The sequence below is a fragment of the Nyctereutes procyonoides genome, unplaced genomic scaffold, assembly GCF_905146905.1.
Source record: "Nyctereutes procyonoides isolate TBG_1078 unplaced genomic scaffold, NYPRO_anot_genome, whole genome shotgun sequence".
In the NCBI taxonomy this organism is placed as follows: Eukaryota; Metazoa; Chordata; class Mammalia; order Carnivora; family Canidae; genus Nyctereutes; species Nyctereutes procyonoides.
The window spans coordinates 115,019,996-115,032,029 of record NW_026575125.1 but is presented as its reverse complement, the minus strand read 5'-3'; positions in this window follow the sequence as shown (position 1 = coordinate 115,032,029).

The window sequence follows — 12,034 nt, the reverse complement described above, 5'->3', positions numbered from 1 at the left end:
GCAGCTAGACAAATGGCCCGAGAGACACTACGGTCAAGGGGCAATGCATTAAGGAGGCCCGCCATCCTTTATTTTGTAGATCCAAATCAATCATGATGCCCTCACTAGACAATAATTATGCTTTTTGGCATCAGCTGATTGAGAAAATGCAGAATAAACTATTTTAGATTTAGTTACATTTTAGAATAAATTCATAATGCATTTATTATAATATAGACATTATATATAATACTGGCATTAGAAATTTGTGACGTGTAATAATGATCCAATATTTATATGCTTCACATATGCTCTTATGTGAATATTGTTATTTATCCCTAATATATAGGTGAGGAAGCAGACATGGCAAAGTGAGCAGCTCTCAGAACTGAAATTTGAACCCAGGCAGTCTAGATCCAAAGTCCCTGCTGTTGACCACAATACCATGGCACTTTTAGGAAGCATCTGGACGGGTTTTTTTCTTTTTTTAAAGATTTTATTGATTTATTCATGAGAGACACAGAGAGGCAGAGAGACAGGCAGAGGGAGAAGCAGGGTCCCTGCAGGAAGCCCAATGTAGGACTCGATCCCAGGACCCCAGGATGATGACCTGAGCCAAAGGCAGACGCTCAACCACTGAGCCACCCAGGCACCTCTGTTTTTGGTTTTCTTAATAATGACCATCCTACCAGGTGTGAGCTGGGTTACCTTTTTTGTTTGTTTGTTCATTTCTTGCATGTTGCAGGAGCACTGCAAGATCCTTAAAAGGAAGAGAGACAGAGCACCAGTGTAGAGACCACACAGCTTAAAGGCTTTGTCTGTCTTTGGGAGGGATTCGTGTTTGTTCATCTGCCTTTACCAGTTTGGAGCATATTTGTGGTAAGGAGAAATGGGTTTACTTAGTCCTACTCAGAATCTGTTGCACCTGCCACAGTACCTTTCCTGCCTCTGTCAGGCCCACTGTCACGACGCTTCGGCTCTGAACACTGAGAGGGGACAAAATACATATCCTTCCAAACCTCAGAAGTTCCTGCTCAAGCCATTAAAGAAGATGCTGAAACGTAAGCCGGCACGGACACACCACTATGCTTTGGAGCCGTTGTGTCAAAGGCCACTTGAGCGGTGGAACCCTCATGCTCATCCTCAGCCTTGGCAGAAGCTGAGCAGAGGAGGCAGTGCAGAAAGAAACTCCTCCAGAGTAAATTCCCGGCAGGTGCAAAATGCCTGTTTTTGTAGTTGGGTCACTTTCCGCTTGGAGCGACTATGAAAGAGATGATATGGCCTACGTTCCACAGGGCAGGCGAGAGCTCTGGTGTTCAGCTAGCAAGTTCGGAAAGGGAAGGTATGAAAGGAGCAGCTGGTGGTGCCCTGAATGTACGATCCTCCGGAACATGTGGTCATCAGCGTTTGAAATGTGCCTTCTCAGATCTCCGTGGCTGTTGAGATAGCTGGAGAGAAAACAGGCGAGTGAGGCTTCATCATCTGGGGTCCCCCACAACCTCTGCTGCTTTTGGAGTCCGACCAGCACATTTTGTTCAACCCCCCTTCCTCGTCTTAGAATTTGTTAGTGCTTGGGGCAGCATTTCCTCCACAGGTTGCTGAATCCTTCACAATTATAAAAAGGTCATAAGGGCTGCCAGATGTCCTCGGGATCTACAAAGCCTCTGCCAACCCCTTTCTTCTGACTCAGAAGTGGAGAACACCACAAAGTCCAGCAGGTCATGGCCTCATTTCGGAACTTAGAAGTCAAGAGCATTGAAAGAGCTCAACTCTGGTAGGCAGCCCCGTGTTGCCTGCTTGTGGGGCTGCCCCGGGTTTCAAGGTCTGGCTTCAACTGGAAGGTGGAAGGATGAGTTTCAGATGCAGACAGGAGGCGCCAATGGCTGAGGTCCTGGTTTTGCACAGATGCCACCTTTGGGCGTTGAAGCAGGCCAGTACAGGGACCTGCTGGGAAGAGCGCCCTGAGAACCACACACTTCTTTTGCTGTGGACTTCAGTGCATCTACCTATGTCTTTTGCACGTGAAATTGGATAAGGGAGTCAGAGAATTGTTTGCAGCTGGGAAGCAGTACAGCCATGGGACTCAAGCCCTCTTACGTAGAGATCTGGCACTCAACCACAGAAATTTTGATTCCAGAGGCCAGGGGGTGGGGACAAAACCAATTACATACTTCACAAGGCTGAGCATAAAATGAAATCGTGGGCCCCTGTTAAAAAATTATTACAAATTTTAACATTCCAACAGCAGAGCACCAAACCGAGTACATGGAACCTTTCTAAACGTGGCACCCTGTGTAAACTCACTGTCACCCCCCGCCCCCCCCCCCCCCCCGTGAAGCCAGCTCTGGCTAAAACAAGCTTCCAGCCTCTCCAAGGAGACACTGTGTGATCACGTCCTGTCTACATAGCTCCCTAGATAGAGGGTTGTCCGTTTGGGTTTATGGCCCTGAAGGAAAGGCATGGTTGACTTCTCTGCAGGCCTTATGTTCTGGAGATTAGCAGGTTCAGCCAGCCTGAGTACTCTCCTGGGCGCAACCTTTTGGCTTAGTGGGGTTTCCTGGGTTTCTTTTGAAACACTCACTTCCTGGTGTCCTCCCATTGTTTACTCAGCCAGGATGCATCACACTGTTTAAAATTGTAAAAGACACACGTACAAAAATACATCATAAAGTAAATCAAGGGCACCTGGGTGGCTCAGTGGTTGAGCACCTGCCTTTGGCTCAGAGCATGATCCAGGGGACCTGCATCGGGCTTTCTGCAGGGAGCCTGCTTCTCCCCCTGCTTGTGTCTCTGCCTCTCTCTCTTGTCTATCATGAATGAATAAATACAATCTTTAAAAAAAATAAATCAAAAGACAGGGGCACCTGGGTGGCTCAGTTTGTTAAGTGCCTGCCTTTAGCTCAGGTCATGATCCCAGGGTCCTGGGTCCTGGGATTGAGTTCCGCATCAGGCTCCCTGCTTAGTGGGGAGCCTGCTTCTCCCTCTCCCTCTGCCTGCCACCATGCCTGCTTGTGCTCTCTCTCTCTCTCTCTCTGTGTCAAATAAATAAAATCTTTAAAGAAAAATTTAAAAATCAAAAGACAATAAATGGGGAAAACGTACTGTAACAACTTAGATCTCTAATTAGAGCTAATAGTAAGGCTAATATTCCTTACATTTAAAGATTGAAAAACCAATGGATGAAGGACACAAAATTTGATAGAAAAATGTGAAAAAATACAGACAATTCACAAAAGGTATATAGAACTGGCCCTTAACTATATTAAAAGCTGTTTCAGGGGTATCTGAATGGCTTAGTTGGCTAAGCACCTGACTCTTGGTTCGCCTCAGGTTATGATCTCCGGGTCCAGAGATCAAGCCCCACATTGGCCTCCATGCTCAGTGGGGAGTCTGCTTGAAGATTCTTTACCTCTGACTCTACCCCCCACTCACACACATTGTTTCTCAAATAATAAATAAATCTTAAAAAAAAAAGTTGGGGGCACCTGTGTGGCACAATTGGTTCAGCATCCAACTCCTGTTTCCGCTCAGGCATGGTTGTGGGGTTGAGTCCTGTGTCAGGCTCTGTGCTCAGCACCAGTCTGCTTGGGATTCCCGCCCTCTCCCTCTGCCCCTCCCACTCATACTCTCTCTCTCTCAGATCTTTCTAAAATAAATCAATAATTCTTTTCAAAAAAAGCTATTTCACCTCACTAAGGTAAGAAAAAGAAAAAAACTATCCTGAGAAAAGGAAATCAATCCAAAACTGACACAGATCTTTGAATTGCCAGACCGGGACATTAAAATCATTGTGATAAATGTATTCTATATGTTCAAACAGTTTAGTAGAATCATGGAAGACATAAAAAAGACCCAAATTATATATGGAGGAAAGTGGCCTAAACAGTGTTGGGTTTTTGGTCTTCAAAAATACCATTATTATTAGTCCTTTGGACTAACTTTTAGGGTGAGAAGTCTGGGTATTTTGAGGACTGCTAGTTGCTGACATAACAGGGTGAGGCATAAGAAACACCATTGTGAAGTAAGCGACCTGCAGGCAGTGACTTTCTCCGCCTTTCAGGGGATTGGCACTGCTGTCCCACACATAACACCTCTCCCCATCCAGGTCTACACCCCTACCTACACACACACACAAATATGTACCAAGTTCTAGGGGAAGTTTGTCTCCGGTGCTCAGTCCTGACCCAGTCCTTAGCCCTGCTTTCTGGCTAACCTGACCTACTGGTCTAACCCCCAACCCCACAAGACCCAGCTCCCTCCCCTACAAGCCAGCCTCTTCCCTTCCTTCTCCACTCCCCACCATCAGAGAACTCACAGAGACACGTACATTTTTGTAACAGGCTGGTTTTATTTTGATTTTCATGAATGTTTTATCCCATCGGTGTAAAACTCGATGTCTAGACAGTTGGCCAATTTTCAAGGGCCAAACGTCAGAGACTTGGCAGGGAGGTCTGAGATCCCTGGCCTTGCTGTGGAGTTATTGGCTGCCCAGATAAGCACGTGAAGTGGTGGGTTTTTCTCCCCTTTCTTGGTGTCTCTCTGACTCATTGTGCTTTAGAGCTTTTTTCAGCCTGTAGTAGTGTCCAAACAGTGTTGTTCTTTTACCTTTCTTGAGTTTTCTTGAAGAGGTGGAAGGTTTTGGAGAAGCTTTTCCTGTCAAATTCTTTCGAAGATGTCTTTTTACCCTTGTAGTTGTTTTGGGCACCTGGAAGAACAACAGAGTGATCACAGAGGGGCACTGGTTTTGGGGGGACAGGGTCGAGGGCAGATGGGAACAGGGACTTCAGGAGAACAAGGGCGCTCTGAAGAAGGGGCATGTGCCAGGCAAGGACAGGGCAGGGGTCTTGTGGGGGGTGACAATGGGGAAGAGATTGAGTGAGGTCATCTCACCTTGCCACTCTGCCTGGATCTGGGTTTACAGGTTGTCTTCGTATGTTTTCTCCCTTTGGTGCCTGAGGTGGATTGCTGAATAACTGTGCTAGAAGCCAGTGGAGTTTGAGTTTTCCTGGTTACCGTAGCCATTTCGAAGACTCCCAGTGGTATGCCCCAGAGGCCCTGAACCCCCCTATATATACTCTCCTGGGAGGGCAATGATGGGCCACGCCCTTAAGCATTATGTGGTCATCTAGTCACTCCCTCAGCCGATGGCAGCTCTCGGGGGCAGGCAGACATCACAAAGCACCATGCTGACACCTTCATGGGTGAGGGGGAGGCAGTGCAGATGAGGCCAAGATGTTTTGGTGGGAAAAAGGGGCCATTTCTTTATCACCCTCCTAGACAGCCTTCCAGACTGACCTGTCACCCTGTTCATCCCCACAAGTCAGTTCTGCTGGGTCACCTGGCAGGATCACCTATCTCCTCTATGCCTTTTCTCACAGTAATCCTTTTCAGTGACTCATTCTGTTGTCTCTCACCCACCATTACCTAGATTTGGTATGTCTAACTGAAAATCCCTGCAAGGTAATGTGGTCACATTTAGCTTTCTATAGAGGTGTGAATCATCCCACTTCCTGGCTACAAATGACTCTTATGTACCCAGAAACTTTCCCATTCCACCTGCTTTTCCTAGCATCCATGTAGCTCTGCTCCATTTTCCATTTTCCAGTCTGAAATCACTGCCTTTGGGCTGTCAGATTTCAGCAAATAAACCTGCCCCCACTGAACACCCCAGTCTTATTTCAGATCCGAGGGTCACGCTCTTCTCATTAGACATAGCTCCTGACTTGGGTGTTAACTAACTCTGTAGAGGGATGAGGCAGGTATCCATGTGCTAGAAGTGCTGGGTGATGGCATTCAGGAAAGTAGGACTGATGGGTGTTCCGGGGGGCAGGGGTCTGTGGGGGAGATTTTAGCTTAACCATAGGAGTGTGAGCCTCATGTGCATAGGTCTTCTCAACATGTGTCCTCACAAACCACTTTCCTCGTCGGACTTTACTGTTGGCACTTTTAGCATCCTACCTCCCTTGGAGCTTGTATCACAGCTTAAACACTAGTAGAGTTCATTTTTTAAAATTTAAATTCAATTTGCCAACATATAGTATAATACCCAGTGCTCATCCCATCAAGTGCTCTCCTCATTGTCTGCCACCCAGCTACCCCATCACCCCACTCACCTCCCCTTATGCAACCCTTTGTTTGCCAGATTTAGGAGTCTCTCATGGTTTGTCACTTTTTAAAAAAGATTTTATTTATTTATTCAAAAGAGACACAGAAAGAGGTAAAGACACAGGCAGAGGCAGAAGCAGGCTCCCTGTGGGGAGCCTGATACAGGACTTGATCCCAGGACCCCAGGATCACAATCTGAGCCAGAGGCAGACACTCAACCACTGAGCCACCCAGGTGCCCCCAGTAGAGTTCATTTCTATGAATGTGCCCAACAAGTTTCATCCTCTTAGAGGAGACACCATGTCATCTGATCCTGTCCATATATTTCCCTAGGTTGAAGGTCTCCCATTCAGGTTCTTAGCCCCAGAATAAAGGGGAAACAGGCTCTGGGCCTCACTGCAGGGCCTGTGATCCTAATTGACTAGTGGATTCAGCCAGTCTGAGGTGCTTACCTGGACACATAACCTTTAGGTTTAGCAGGACTTCTGGAGAGTGAGTACTTCATAGGAAATCCCAGAAGATAATCACTAAAAACTGGATGCAAGCAAGACAGACTTCAGTTGGTAAATGGATCAATGAACTGGTCCATCCACACAATGGAATACTACCCAGTGATAAAAAAGAATGAGATGTGAAGATCAGTCTGAAAAGGGGACATACTATATGATTCCATTTCTGTGACATTTGGAAAAAGATGAAACAGAGACAGAAAACAGATCAGCATTTGCCAGAGGTTTGGGGAGGAGGTAGCACTGAATAGGTGAACCATGAGGGAATTTTTAGGATGGTGAAACTATTCTACAATAGTGTAGTTGTGGATTCACAACAATATGGCATTTGTCAAAACCTGAAAAACCTTACAGCACAAAGTATAAATATCCAAATTAGGGGATCCCTGGGTGGCTCAGCAGTTTAGCACCTACCTTCGGCCCAGGGCGTGATCCTGGAGTCCCGGGATCAAGTCCCACATCAGGCTCCTTGCGTCATGGAGTCTCTGCCTCTCTCTCTCTGTGTGTCTCTCATGAATAAATAAATAAAATCTTTTTTTAAAAATTAAATAAATAAATAAATATCCAAATTATAAATCTCTTTCAACTGGGAGATGATGAACCCCAATGGGCAAACCATGACAAAATAATGTAATTGCATCACAAAGGCATGGCATCACTTCACTGAAGCGGGTGGTGTGCAAAGGTGCTGGCCTAAGTAACTTTGGAAATGAATGGAGATGTTAGGTCTAAAGACAAAAGGAACTGTACATCAGTACTGTATTCTAGTTGGTGAAGTTGTTTCCCATTGTATGGGTTGACAATTTTGAAATCACTGTACACGTATGATGGAATCGCACAAAATAAGTAAACGGAGGGCAGATGATGGGAGGTAGGTTTGTCAGTGTGGGAGTGAGCGACACAGACAAACAAGGAAGCCAGGCTAGAGTGAGCCTTGTGGTCCTAGAGTAGAGTCGAGACTCACGTTTAACTTCATATAGATATAGATGGAGATACATATACAGATGGATATAAAAATAATTGCAGATATATGTATACATGTGGGTTAGTATGCACAGACATATTTACCTAACTCTTTCCACTGAGACAGACTAGAAACAATGGCATCCCCATAGCAACAAGCATAGCTAGCACCCAGAGCTTGGTTTCAAATTCCATTATCTAAAGAAAGAAACCAGGCTCCTTAGAGAAATGGAAGATTCCAAGGCTGGGGAAGGAAATAGACAGGATCAGCCTGGACCATCTTGTAGCGCCAGGGAGTAAGGATGGGATCAAAACCACAAAAGGGGGATCCCTGGGTGGCGCAGCGGTTTGGCGCCTGCCTTTGGCCCGGGGCGCGATCCTGGAGACCCGGGATCGAATCCCACGTCGGGCTCCCGGTGCATGGAGCTTGCTTCTCTCTCTGCCTGTGTCTCCGCCTCTCTCTCTCTCTCTGTGACTATCATAAATAAATAAAAAAAAAACACAAAAGGGTGGAGCATGTCAAAATGACACAGGAGCCACTGAAGTAGCTTCAAGTGGTCACAGCTAGAACAAACTGAGCAACAAAATAAATAAAGGAATATTAGATTATAACTCCAGTCATTAAATAACGTTCAAGAGTTTATACTGACATAAATAAATGATAAAATCAATTATTAAATGAAGGAGAACAAACAGATCTATCTCTTGTACAAAGGAAGTCCAAGTAATTTATGTAGCTACTACCCCCTCAAGGAGGTAGAGCATAACTCCCCACCCCTTAAGCGTGGGCTGTGTATAGTGGTTTTCTCTCAAAGAGGACAATATGGGGAGAAGAAAGGAGTAACTCTGCCGTGTAGAAACCTGACAAACACTACCTTGGTCAGGTGATCAAGGTTAACACCACAAAGATGAGTCATGCTGATAGCATATGGTGAAATGGGAAGGACACTCTGCCTCTGTGATTGGTCTTCCTCCCCAAAAGCCAGAGCCCCATCCTAATCATGAGAGAAATAGCAGACAAATCCCAGCTGAGCCTCATTTGACAAAATACTTGACCTGACTCCATAAAACTGTCAAAGACAAGGAAAGACTGAGAAACTGTCACAGTCAAGAGAAACCTAAGGAGACACGACAACTAAATATAATCTGGATGGGATCCTAGAACAGAAAAGGAACATTAGGTAAAAACTTAGGAAATCTGAATTAAGTATGGGATTTAATAATAATAATGTATCAACATTGGTTCATTAGTTGTAACAAATGTCTCATGCCCATATCAGATGTTATCAATAGGGACGACAGATGAAGTACACAAGACCTCTTTGTACTACCTTACAACACAATTTTCCTGTAAATTTGAAACTATTCTAAACTTAAAAGTTCATTAAAAACATAGAAAATAAGCTATTATAGCTATGTTTCATACATTCAAAAGTACCTAGGACAGCAATAATCCTCCCCTCCGTTTTAGAGGTAAGACAAGCAAGTCTTTGGGAGGTAGACCAAATAGCTCAACATTAGAAAGGCTCATACACAAGGAACTAGGACTTTGAACCCTATTTTCCTGATTCCATAGCCCATGATTTTCCTGCCTCGGTCTGAATTTAAAGGTAGCCAGCTAGTAGAGAAATGCCACTACATTGTAAGTCACGTTTGGTTTGCATGTTTGGCTTATGAAATAGATAGTTCTACTTCTTTTTTAAAAAAATATTTATTTATTCATGAAAGAAACAGAGAGAGGCAGAGACATAGGCAGAGGGAGAGGAGCCTGATGTGGGACTCGATCCCAGGACCCCGGGATCACACCAAGTCAAAGGCAGATGCTCAACCACTGAGCCACCCAGGTGTCCCTTATGGTTCTAATTCTGGTTGATTTTTTTCTTTATGAATCTCATATTCTGCAAAATCTATGACGTAACACTCGAAGAGACTGAACTAAATAAAAGAGAGCTTTTTTTTGCACAGGGTGAAACCTGTCTTCTCCCTCTGCCTGGGGCAAGAGGACTGAATGGTGATGCGGGCACAGCTACAAAGTGAGATCTCTTCCAGGATGGCTCAGGATCCTGAGGTAGGACCCAGTGGTCGCGCTCTGACACTCAACTGGACCACTCTCCATCCAGAAGGCACATCTGGCCTCCAAAATTTTTTCTTGTTGCATCTTAACCACTCGGTGTGAGCTTTTCAAAAGGGAAGGGGGTTCATGCCCCTCAGATCTCTCTCTACTCCAAGTACAGAATGGTTTCGGTCATCCCACTTTGGTAATGTCTTCTCCCAGAAGACAGGAAGGAATACAAGAGGCAACTTGGCCTCTGTCGGGATTGTTTGCCATCATGTGTCTGAGAGAGTTCTTATATCCTCACCCCCTTCTCCCCTCCCAGCCCTCAACTGGGAGGCTTGAGATGGGATGGAGGGAGAAGAGGTGGAGAAAGATGCAAGCAGAGACTTGTCAAGGTGGGCAACCCTCACATCACCGATGCGAGCAGAGACTTGTCAAGGTGGGCAACCCTCACATCGCAGTCAGTTTTCTCCTTCCCTCAGAAGATGGCGAAGAACTGGGTACACCTCTCTCACCATCATCTGTGGTCGTGTTTCCTCTGGCACTTACTGCATTATGTCTGCAAGTTGCTTCATTTACACAGGAGCAAACTGAGGTTCAGAGAGGTGAAAGGAGTTGCCCAAAGTCACACAACTAGGAAGAGGGATAGACACTCTAGCATAAGGGCAGAAAGTTGAGGTAAAATTCATACCCCTTGATCCCGATTTCCTCAGTGAAGCAGGAGCAGAGGTGGGAATAGGTGTTGTAACAAGGTTTGCGTGAACGGGACAGCCAGGCCTGCCGAAGGTTCCAGACACAGCCAGGAGTGTCCTCATCATCACCTTCCATAGCTCAGGTGTGTGCACATTTGAGGCAGAGTATGGGGCACCAGAGCAGACACTTCAGACTCGTTTGCCTATTCTCATCTGTTCAAAAGGGATGGGGTCGGGGGTGGGGCAGGAAATAATTTAAACCAGTTGCTCTGCTTAACAAAGCCACCGGTTGCGTATCTTATATTTTGCACTTTTCAGGTGATTTTATTGGCACTTGCATAGACGACCTGAGGCTGGGTTTCTGGGCCTGTGATTATACAGGCTGCTAAGTCAGTGTTTTCCTTAATTATCCAGGAAATGAAGGAGAAGGAGATTATTTATTTTCTCATCCTGAATGATACAGACATCGCCAGTCCTTGGGAGTTGGCAGTCTGGATCTGTCTAGGTGAGCTGTAGCGCCCATGTCAGCTCCCACGCTGAACCTACCTGGGAACCCCTGCCTCCTCCCTCCCCCACTATCCAGTTTGTATTGTGAAATATTGTATTAAACACCTTTTTGGGGGGCAAATATGTAACTTCCATGTGCTGAAAAAATGCAGTTGATCTGCTCAAGGGCAGCCACCTACACTTGTTTTAACTGCCGTGGAAGCTCGATTCAATGAAAGCTTCATAATTTGGCTTGAAAGGTGATTAAGGCCCCTTGGCTGAGTTTGCATTCCCTCACTCTGTACAATTATGTTGCTGTTTAGTAGGATTTAAATGGAAAAGGGTGTTTATCAAGTGAAGGCAAAAACATGTTATGCTCTAATTTGGCAAAAGAAAATGTGTTTTTTTTTATGTGAAATGTACACAAACTTTATATATCTGTTAACAACAGACAACTTTCAAAGTATGATTTTATGAAAGTTGAAAACATCCATCCATGCAGAAACAATACCTAATCTCAGGAAGGAGGGGCTTTGAAGGGACCAAGTTGTGTCATAGACCCCATGACACATACCCCCTAACTATGGCAGCCCATCCATCAGAGCTGAGTAGATAAGCCTTGTTGTTAGGCCTTGGCCAATGAGCATCTCAGTGACCACCATGATGGTCAAGAAGCTCTTCCCTGAGTTTCTTGGGTGGCGTAAGCCCTGTTGTTCTTTTCAGATCCATTAGTAGTGAGGAGGTTCTTCTAGCATGACTGATACCAAGAAAAACAACATAGATATCTATGTCTTAAATCCAGAACCTGTGAATATGTTACCTCATATGGCTAAAGGGACATGAGTTTTAAAAGCAGAGAAACTTTCTTGGCTATAGTCAGAAGATGTCATGATGGAAGAAGAGTCAGAGAGATGTGACATTGTTGACTTTGAAGATGGAGCAATGGACATAAGCTAAGCAATGCAGATAGCCTCTAGAAGCCTGTAAGAATAAAGAAACTGATTCTCCCCTGGAGCCTCTGGAAGGGAACTCAGCCCTGCTAACACCCTTGATCTTTAGCCCAGTGAGACCCATGTCTGACTTCTGACCTCTGGAACAATAAGGTAATAAATTTGTGTTGTTTGAAGCCACTAAATTGTTGGAATTTGCTATAGCAGCAATACAAACCAACATGGGCTCAGAGATAAGTGTGTGGTTAGGAAGGTTATTTTGTCAATTTGAGGACAAATAAGACAGCATTGTCC